Raw genomic sequence first — 10,231 nt, forward strand, 5'->3', positions numbered from 1 at the left:
CCCTGTATAAGGGTACGCCTAGCACTGTCGAATATGATAGTTCGGCGAATGGAGTGGCCCGGGACCCCATGATCCAGGGGCAGCAACGCTAGCCACTAGACCACGAGTTGGTACGGTGCCAGTGATGGCCTTGTGTTGGTTAGGAGGCGGCCAGTTGAGGGCCTCCAACCAATCTGTTTATGTGGTAAACATACTGCACCTACACCTGGAGTTACGATCTGGGGTAAGATTTCGTATGGCAGCTGGACGATTCTCCTGATAATCCCATGCACCATGACTGTCGATGTGTATATCAATCTGTTGTGCTGCCATTCATGAGCAGCATTCCTGGGGGTGTTTTCCAACAGGATAACGCTCCCTCACATAATGCTGTTTTAACTTACCACGCTCTATAGATGGCCGACATGTTGTCTTAGCCTGGTCGATCACCAGATCTGTCTTCAATCGAATATGTACGGAACTTTATCGAACGACAACTTTAGCGGCATCCACAATCAGCATCAACCGCCCCTGTACTGACCGACCAAGTGCGACAGACATGGAAAACCCACCAAGTGACATCCGGCATCTGTAAATAACAATGCATGTACGTTTGTATGCTTCCATTCAGCACTCTGGCGGTTACAACGGTTATTAATGTACCAGCGTTTCACATTTACGTTCGTCTACCTCGCGCTCAGATTAACCTGTTGCAACGTTAATCACTTAAATATATTACCCAGACAAATGTATTCTTGAAATTTCATTACTCTACATGAACTATTTTTTGAAGTTGCGATTTCTTTCCGTCAGTGTACTTTCCCGTCGTGGTCGTTACGCGACACGTACGTGGGAGGAAGTAGCATCTTGCTCAACTTCTCGGAACATAAACTTTCAGAATTGTAATAACAATCGTCCCAGTGATAGGTTTCTTTAAACCTGATGACCTAATGTGGGTGTTGGGGACGGAAGCGTTAGATGGACCGGCGGCCTTTTTTGTGTGTACATCTGGTTTGCATGAGGCATCGGAGACATCACACATCGCGCAACAAGCCGTCAATGACTGTCGCAGTGTTATAGTGATTATCGTCGCTAACTATTGACGCAATGGTTCAAATATAGTTTCTCCAGTGGCCATTTCTGATACTTTGCAGTACTACGATGGTTTGACATTAGTTATACTACGTCTCGCGATGCGAATTATTAATGTGACTACACGAAAAAACCTTACCGCCATAACGTAAAGAGGGCGGTAATTCGCGGCCTTTGGCAATGATTCTTCCATTCCGCACCGGATGATGAGTGGTAATAAAGCCTTGCTGCCAATCCCAGCATTTAACTGGACCGTGAAGAGCGATGGGACGGCTCATGTGACACTGTTACCTACGCTTTTAGTGTGCAAAAAAATTCCTTGTAGTGTACATTTCACTGCTAAGACAAAGTTTTATACACGAAACTAGTTCAGCAAAGTCTACAGAGGTGCATCTGTTGAATTCCGTTGCCAAAATTTTCAGCCGACACATATGTAACTCAGTTGTTTTAATCTGCTCTGTAAGTTTTAGCTTCTGGTGTCAGAAATATTAGATAATCTTCATTAGGCGAAGGGTATAAAATCTGGTGAAGTGTCATGGTTAGCACAATATGTAAAGTAACAGCTTTCAAGTACAGTGATACCATATAGCACATTTTGAACTGAAGCGTTTAGATTTTCGAAGTATTCACAACGCAAATGATAAAGGCTGCATGGCTAAATTCGTCCAGGATGGGAAAACTGGACAAGGCTTCCGAGACTAAGCTGGGACTTATTAAAGAAATCATTCGTCTTGGCACGGCTCGCTGGCTTTCCGAAGTGGGCGTCTGGATCACGAGTTTGTACATCACAGGAAAGACGAAAGCTCCAAAAATAACACGTGCGCTCTTTTCCAGAACAAGCAGTTCAAGTGAAGCTACTCTTTTGACTTCATTCTCATGTGCTAATTGCGTTTCAGTGTTGACATTTCTTGCTCGGTTCGATAGCTTAAGAATAAATGCTCACGACAACTTATTTCTTCGGAGAGGTTAAGCAGTATTCAAATCGACAACTGATATCAGCTGGTTTACTTATCACACTTCGGGCAGATTCAGCCTGACTACCGAAATAAGACTAATGTGGACACCAGCGCGGCGCGGGCAGTGCTTGTTGAGTTTAACAACCGAGCACGACCACACGCAAACTTACTGCTGACAAGGAATGCATCTATCCAACTGGTCCCAATTTTGCTCATTTTCCGCAAGATTTCAATACGAATTTAGATGTAACAAATGCTTCTCTTGCACAGTGCGCTTCTCAAGCGTTTACGAGAAATCGAGTTTCAAAGTTTTACGAACATTTATACACTGTTGCACATTAAAATTGCCTACACCACGAAGATGACGTGCTACAGATGAGACATTTAACCGACAGGAAGAAGAAGCTGTGATATGCAAATGATTCGCTTTGCAGAGAATTCACACAAGGTTGGCGCCGGTGGAGACACCTACAACGTGCTGACATGAGGAAAGTTTCCAACCGATTTCTCATACACAAACAGCAGTTGACCGACGTTTCCTGGTGAAACGTTGTTGCGATACCTCATGTAAGAAGGAGAAATACGTACCATCACGTTTCCGACTTTGATAAAGGTCGGATTGCAGCCTATTGCGATTGGGGATTATCGTATCGCGACATTGCTGCTCCCGCGTTGGTCGAGATCCAATGACTGTTAGCTAAATATGGAATCAGGAGAGTAATACGGAACGCCCTGCTGGATCCCAATGGCCTCGTATTACTAGCAGTCGAGATGACAGGCATCTTATCCGCATGGCTGTAACGGGTCGTGCAGCCACGTCTCGATCCCTGAGTCAACAGATGGTGACGTTTGCAAGACAACAACTATCTGCACGAACAGTTCGACGACGTTTGCAGCAGCATGGACACAAACAGGAGCGCCTGTGATGGTATACTCAACAACGAACCTGGGTGCAAGAAAGGCAAAACGTCATTTTTTTCGGATGAATCCAGGTTCTGTTTACAGCATCACGATGGTGGCATCCGCGTTTGGCGGCATCGCGGTGTACGCACATTGGAAACGTGTATTCGTCATCGCCATACTGGCGTATCACCCGGCGTGATGGTATGGGGTGCCACTGGTTACACGTCTCGGTCACCTCTTGTTCGCATTGACGGCAGTTTGAACAGTGGACGTTACATTTCAGATGTGTTACGACCCGTGGCTCTACCCTTCATTCGATCCCTACGAAACCTTACATTTCAGCAGGATAAAGCACGACCGCATGTTGCAGATCCTGTACGGGCCTTTCTGGATACAGAAAATGTTCCGCTGCTGCCCTGGTCAGCACATTCTCCAGATCTCTCACCAATTGAAAACGTCTGGTCAATGGCGGCCGAGCAACTGGCTCCTCACAATACGCCAGTCACTACTCTTGATGAACTGTGGTATCGTGTTGAAGTTGCATGGGCGGCTGTACCTGTACACGCCATCCAAGCTATGTTTGACTCAATGCCCAGGCGTATCAAGGCCTATAATTACGGCCAGAGGTGGTTGTTCTGGGTACTGATTTCACAGGATCTATGCATCCAAATTGCGAGAAAATGTAACCACATGTCAGTTCTAGTATAATATATTTGCCCAATGAATACCCGTTAATCATCTGCATTTCTTCTTGGTGTAGCAATTTTAATGGCCAGTAGTCTAATATCATATGAGGGCGCCAGCCGCAGAGCAGCGCCCTTATCGCAACCAGCGTAAGACGTTTTCAACTCACGTGAGCTAAAATTAGACAGAGTTAACAATTACTTGCGAAAACGTTTGGATCTACGTATAAAAAAGAAAACGTTCGAATGTCGAATAGAGTAAAGTCTGTTCATCAAAATGTCTCCGTAACTCTCTTGACTTTGCACGATTGGGGAAAAATAATTGTTTTATCGGTACCCCTGCCTGAAGCTGACGAAAAACACTGCTGTCAGTACTGCACCGTATTGTTTAACTTGTGAATCCATGACTAATGTGAGCGGCGTGCAGGGCTACACTGCTGGGAACCTGATTTCCGTCCACAGACGGGGCAAACAATGACAAGGATAATGAGTTCTTTTATGAGTCGCTTTGTGGAGGCCTCGCCTTGGAAAGGAACGCAACTTGATTAGGAGAAATGTGCTTTCGTTACGGCAGTGCCAAAGACATGCCGGGTAGTAGACGTAACAAAATTACGGAACCACGAGAAAACACGCGTCCTGTAAGGGAAAGCAGGATTTCTCGGTGAATTTAATTGATGAAACCACCTCTAATTATCAGCCAGATTATGACGTTTTGTCGCATGATTTTCCTACTCAGTATCTTAAGCCGAAGTCATGTGTGCTACAGTCGCTCTATCAGTTTATCAGTACCCAAAGAAATCCATTCATAAAAGAGCAGCTGAAATTCAAGTACTGTGGTTAACAATATATGAGCAGATTAAAAATTGTTTTTAAAAATGAAAGGATTTAGACTGATGTTTCAGAACGCATTACCAGACGACAAGGAGCCGTGAACTGCAATGCTCTGCTTTGTTGGCTGGAGTTCCACATGCCTCCCCGAGGAAGCGGTATTTTCCGAAGAATGTCTGATCGCAGTTCGGACGGGAAGATTGTTTGCTGACCAAAGTAAAACCACAATTACATGCAAGAGCTGGAGAAGTGCCCTTCTCACGATATGTCCTGCACTTTTTTTTCTTTTTTTTTTGCAGGATACGTGAACAGAAATTCTTATTTGGACATGTTGCAAACGTTAGTATCGCAGCTAGAAGGCTAGGGAATCATGTATCATGCGTGGATAGATACGTGAATAGAAGTTCTTGTTTGTACATGTTGCAAACATGGTTAACCCGTCAGCTAGAAGGATAGTAATCGTGTACCACGTGTGGATACAGGTTATGAAGTACGTTTTGCTATTCAGATGCGTGGGTTACTTGATGAATAATTACGAAGCTGCTAGATTAAACTGGTTTAGCAACGTCTCCAGTCTTACTCAAAAGACTGAATCGATTCCCGGACCTTACTACTCCACACAAAATATTGTTGGGAATAATGAAGTCCCCCGTGGCTCAACGTCGGTACAAGAGTAAAGAAGACGCTTTTCTAAATAACTCTTGAGATGCTCTGCAAGATGCAAAGGCTGACATGAAGCGACATAAATCTCTACGAAACACACGATGGTGCACATACAGATACGCTGGATACATTATACGTTATTTTGTATTATGTAAGTACCGGTACTCCGATACATAATATACTGCTTCAGCTGAAAGGGTAAGCGCGGTTCTCTGACACTGCCTACCGAGGGGTCAAAAGTCGTGGAATACCTCAAAGCGCGTTCGACCTCCTTTCTCCTGGGGTAGTGCAGCAACTCCACGTGATATGGACTCAACAAGTCGTTGGAAGCCCCCCTGCAGAAACATTGAGTCTTATTGTCTCTACAGCCGTCCATAATTACGGACGCTTACGAACTGAACCCTCGATTGTGCCCCATTTACGTTCGATGGGATTCGTGTAGGCGATCTGTGTAGGCAAACCATTCGCTAGAATTATCCAGAATTTTCAAGCAATCGCGAACAGCTGTGTCCCAGTGACATTGCGCATTGTCATCCATAAAAATTCCATGTAAGTGGTCTCCTAGAAGCCGAATATAGCCATTTCTAGTAAGACGGTTCAGTTTGACTAGAGGACAAAGTCCATTACATGTAAACACAGCCTACACCATTATGGAGCCACCACCAGCGTGCACAGTGCTTTGTAGACAATCTGCGTCCATGGTGTCATGGGGTCTGCGCCACACTAACCCTACCACCAGCTTTTTCCAACAGAAACCGGGACTCATCTGACCAGACCACGGTTTTACCGGTCGTTTAGGGTCCAACCGATCTGGTTACGAGACCAGTAGAGGCGCTGCAAGCGACGTCGTGCAGTCAGCAAAGGCACTCGCGTCGGTTGTCTGCTGCCATAGCCATTTCATGTCAAATTTCGCCGCACTGTCCTAAGAGACACGTTCGTCGTACGTTCCACATTGATTTCTGCGGTTATTTCAGGAAGTGTTGCTTATCTTTTAACACTAACAACTGTACGCAAAAGCCGCTGCATTGTCCGTGGTGAGATGTAATGCCAGAAATTTGGTATTCTCGGCACACTCTTGACACTGGATCTCTAAGTATTGAATTCGTCAACGATTTCTGAGAAAGAATTTCTCAAGCGTCTATCTCTAACAGCCATTGCGTGTTCAAAGTTTTAATTCCTGTCGTGGGGCCATAACCACGTCAGAAACTCTTTTCACACAAATCACCCCAGTACAAAGGACAACTCTGACAATGCACTGTCTTTTCATAAATTGTGTACGCGATTCTGCAGCCATCTGCATATGTGCATATCGCTATCCCATAACTTTATTTACCTAGGTGTAAATACGTTATATCAACGTTCATTTCCATTACACCAGTACATCGATAAATTTTGCCAACATTCAGCGAACAAAGTTAATTTATTTGGTACCAACCATTACAAAAACCAAATCTTAAAGCAATTCTACGCCTCAGTTTAAACAGATATTCACATCGCCCCTAGATCAGAAATCCAAAGTGAATTTATAAGTCACACTGATTATCAATGTGATTTCCCACTGCACATGAACTGACATTGAGACTGCACAAAACATGAAACAGAAAATTTCATTCACTTACTGATTAAATGCGGAAAGCTTGGGTGGGGGACTTGACTAAAATTAAATCAAGTTCAGTTTTTTCGGTAATTTAGGTTTCATATTTTTATATTCTTTTAGTATCCTTGACTTCAAAAAATAGCTGTAAGCTAACGGCCTTTACATATACTGTAAATAGAATAATTCATTGTAAAATACGAAGATATCATAATGACTATGATATCATAACTATGTTGCGATCGCGTATTTCAATTCAGTTTTGCGAAGTATTCAACTTCACGGGACGTGCTATAGTGATCACTTCCAAATGACTCATTATACAACAATATGGCAGTATCGTGCAGCAGCCCCAGAGATCTCGCACATAATACGAGGCAGTGCGTTTTCAGAATTTAGTATATCTAAAGAAATTATATTGTCGCCATTGTTACTCTTTAAAAAAAATAGCTTTGCGTCCTTAGATTTACAATAATTATCTGCATGATATGGGAATGAGGATAGCGATACCGAAGGCTGGGGTTTTTGTCTACAATAATTCGGAACGGATACGTCCCATTTTTCAATGAAGTTGCAGCAAGACCATTTTCAAGTCCCTTCAAAATCGAAATGAAAAACCCGTTTCTAGTATACACAGTCGCTGTAAACTAAGCGTTTCATATCTCTTTCATTCATCTGACTATTTTCAAACAAGCATAATCAAGAACACCGCCGAGACCACTTGCAGAATTAATCTGTGACCGTACCGTATTATTGACTGAGATAAGAATTTTCTCACGTTCACTGGCAACAAATAGGTCAATCGAGTCAAAAGACACACAAAACTGAATACTGATTACAAACCTGCATGCTTTTACAGGTTAGACCCTGGGGCCGTTCGGCTTTCCGGCGTGCTGTTATGTACGTTTTATTTTACTAGAAAGAGATGGGACGGTAGCAGGACGACGGCGGTGGTGGGAGAAGAGGGTAGGCTATAGTTAAACTACATCTCTCGGAGCACGCAGTCGATGAAACAATCTTCAAGAGACAGACGACACAGTTCCCCGTGTTGGTCGATAACCGAACACCGCCGATGGGTCGCCACGCTGCAGACAGCGGATTGTACTCGTAAAACCAAATGAAAAACTACGAAAAATCTGTTCAGCAATTCTGCTACTGAGCTGCAAACAATTCCGAAACAGTGAGAAAGAAGGCAGTTCCTCGCAGCGCGGTTAAATTTAGTCCGTTGCTCGATTTGGCTGGCGGTATACATTAATGCATAGACAGTTTATAATGCTACCTTTCTGTCCTGGCTATAATGCGTATCCTCTACCAGTAACGTGCCTGATTATAAGGCATGTTTTTAGAGCATGAATATTTCTCGACTTTCACTCTACAAGTGTTACAATGTTAGTTACAAGACAGCCGATAGGTTCTGCGTTAGATATGACCTGTCATTGTATATACCCATATTATTCTCCATTCCATAACGGAGAAATTCTGATCTGCTGATTTGAGTAATGAGGTGCCTCAGTGAAAGTGCGTTTTGCTTTGCTACAATATGATATTCATTGCAGAAGAGATGAGTAAAACATGTGCGTATTATGATTAGCCTCTATTCCCGAGAAAACTTAATCTCGAGACTGGTTACAAGGTTACATTTATCCGGCTCTCTTACATTATTAAAACTTGAACAAAAATTAACGTGTCCGTACTTTCGACAACTACCGTGCCAGTCAAGCATTTGAATGTTCGTTATTAATTGGACAGACGCCGCATGCACAGATCGCAGAAAAATAACACCTACTTGTATTTGTTCCTAATGTTATTTTTCGTACTGCATTAGAGCACTTTAACGAGAGCGGAACAAGCAGTGAAAACAAAAACTAAACCTAATATTGGGCAAAGTTATCTTTGCCACATGTCAAAATGAATAATGAAAATAAAACAGTTAAGTTACATTTACTGCAAAAAACTTAAAAAAATCGCATCGACAGTCAATTTTTCGGCATAATGTAGTGAACTCCAATTGAAGCTTGAGGGTTCTGTAACAATGTCGTAGCCAGAGAGACACGATGAATATTCTACCTCATTATCTTTATCTCTGGTCTTGAGTACCGCGTAGCTACAATGCAACTGTCAGAATAAGCGAAACAAAAAGAGTTTTATAAAAACTATACTATCTAATTCGATAGAGCTACTGCTTCCTTTTCAAAAATTGCCAAGCAGGTTAAAAAGTAACTGTGAACAGAAAGAAACAGCTATTCAATTAGATGACGAAAAAGAAGTTTAAATCTTGCTATTGAGTTCAGGTTTTCTTATTTCGCCTTGTTCAATGACGTACACTGTATTTACTTCAAAGAAAGAAACTGTTCCTACTCCTTTCATTAATAAAAATAGGTACCAGTACGATCCGCGTAGTTAAAATTTGTATGTCGTAACAGTGCATTTTGTAAATGACATTTCCTGACAGAAAGGCTACCAAAAATGGGCGTGCCTTTGCCGCAAATATGCGGAGCTGTGGTACCGGTACCTACAAACAAAATACAAGCAAAACTCTAGCACATGACGAAAGTTGGTGCAGTGGTTAGGTTTTTCCCAACGTAGATATTTTGTTACACATTTTAACATTAAGAGATCTGATGAACTACCGCAGAGAAATTTGAAAAGCCGGATGCACAGCCGCAAGACACTCAAAATTAATGTCAAGTAGAGACTTACGATTTGCGGTTCCGTCTTATTATGCATACAAAACTCCTTAAGTCTGCAGTCTAATTAACACTGATATCACAGAAGCGCTATAACACACAACAAATCAATGAGAAGTCCCTAAATCCAAACTGCACCAAACCACTGTCAGCCATGTTTCGCACTCTCTGAGACAACCACACATCGCGCTGCGTTGGGATCAATTTTCCCGGAACATCCAAAGAAAGTAATGCTTACAGCTCTCCAAGGATATCCGAGCACCAGTCAATGTTTTGCTACACCCTCGAATTATTTTTTACCGCTATATTTGAATATATAGAATTACAGTACATTGGAAGCTTTATATAAAAAACTGAAATAGTGATATAAAAAGCTTTTGTGTTGGCGTGGTCTAAATAAAGCACTTCTGTACAGTCTTGTCACCTATTTTAACGGACGCAAATGCTTCAACCTTTGACCGCTAGATGGCACAACCAATCTGCGGGCGCCAACGACACTGTCGCGTTCTTGTCGGCCTCTCGTGGCAGGTCCTTGAACTACCATGCGTTGAAACTAGTTGGAGCCAGATTTAAATGGGGAGAAGTGATTAGCTGTATAGCCAACGTAAAAAATAAACTTATAGTGAGTATTATCTATTACGTGACCAATAATTGCGGTTTGTTTGAGTGTAATGAATGAAACTGGCACTGTGCGAAGTAATAGCAAAAGAAAATATTTTTTAGCGCTAATTTAACTTTCGAAACGTAGCAGTACGGCGATTTTTGTGTTGTTTATACGTTTTGTGAAGTCAATGTCGATGTAATAGAACCGTCATAAATCATTATCTTTCCTTTTGAATGAATGAA

The 10,231-nt window shown here is 42.5% G+C and overlaps 1 protein-coding gene across 2 annotated transcripts in view; it reads right to left on the bottom strand.

The window, feature by feature from the left end:
* LOC126283941 (putative fatty acyl-CoA reductase CG5065) overlaps nucleotides 1–9,617 on the bottom strand; it is a 464,455-nt gene extending 454,838 nt beyond the window's left edge. Inside the window, exon 1 of one of the 2 annotated variants that reach the window (XM_049982334.1) lies at nucleotides 9,399–9,617. The gene's annotated coding sequence lies outside the window, so the exon portion shown is untranslated. The remainder of the gene's footprint in view (nucleotides 1–9,398) is intronic. The other variant, XM_049982332.1, reaches the window with a different exon arrangement.
* Nucleotides 9,618–10,231: the final 614 nt, after the last annotated feature.

This window comes from Schistocerca gregaria, chromosome 8 (genome assembly GCF_023897955.1).
Source record: "Schistocerca gregaria isolate iqSchGreg1 chromosome 8, iqSchGreg1.2, whole genome shotgun sequence".
NCBI classification, from domain to species: domain Eukaryota; kingdom Metazoa; phylum Arthropoda; class Insecta; order Orthoptera; family Acrididae; genus Schistocerca; species Schistocerca gregaria.